Below are 861 nucleotides of genomic sequence, written 5' to 3'. Positions count from 1 at the left end.
GCCCCCGCTGGTTCTGATGGACCAGCACAGCAGCCAAGTCGGGAGCGGGCATCCGACCCGAATATCCTTTGCCGAGAGCGGCCAACTGCCTCCCCGGCCCAGACCCTCCTCAAGTCCGCCCAGCACCCACGTGAACGCCGTCACTGTCACAGCTGCCTTCGGGTGTCCTGCTTTTCACCAGGAATCTGTCAGGTGGGCAGAAGGAGAACTGGCCGTCGCCTCAGGCTAGGTGACGGTGAGGCTGGGGAGGAGAGAGAGCGCTGGCTTCTTCCCGTGGACTTGCGCTGTCCAGGCTCCGGCTGTGGCCCCGGTTCTCCCTGCAAAGCCACAGGCCCAGTGGGGCATCTCTGAGAATCTGTGGGAGCCCCTCCACGCTGGCCATCTCCCCACATAAAGAGAAGCTGCCTCGGCGGTTCGGGGAGTGGGTTCTAGGGGGTCAATGTGACCCGCTCGGGAGCTGTGTCTTATGCCACTTAGGCCCACTTTGCAAAGGAATGCTGACCCTCATCAAAACGAGGACCCTGCCCAGGAAAACGTGCACGAAGCGAGCTCCAGGCTCCTCATCCAACTAAGCATGCAGGTTTGGGGTTCAGAACAGCGCATCTCGGGGCCCTGGCTCCACGTCACGAGGGTTGACAGCGGTTCTCGGCGCACGCGTGTTCTCGCAGGCCACAATTTAACATCAGTGGCGCGTTTGGCTCACACCCCGTGGTGGGTACGCTGTGGGGAGGAAAGCCAGCCAGGGCGGAGAGCTAGGTCATTTCTTCCCCTCCTTTCCATTTTAACCGGCCTCGACCCAGCAGCAATAAAGCTTGTTCAAGTTTTTGCCCTTAAAAACCAAAAATCTCCCTAGGCTAAGCA

The sequence above is a fragment of the Pteropus vampyrus genome, unplaced genomic scaffold (assembly GCF_000151845.1).
Source record: "Pteropus vampyrus isolate Shadow unplaced genomic scaffold, Pvam_2.0 Scaffold95, whole genome shotgun sequence".
NCBI lineage: Eukaryota > Metazoa > Chordata > Mammalia > Chiroptera > Pteropodidae > Pteropus > Pteropus vampyrus.
This window is presented reverse-complemented; position numbering follows the sequence as displayed.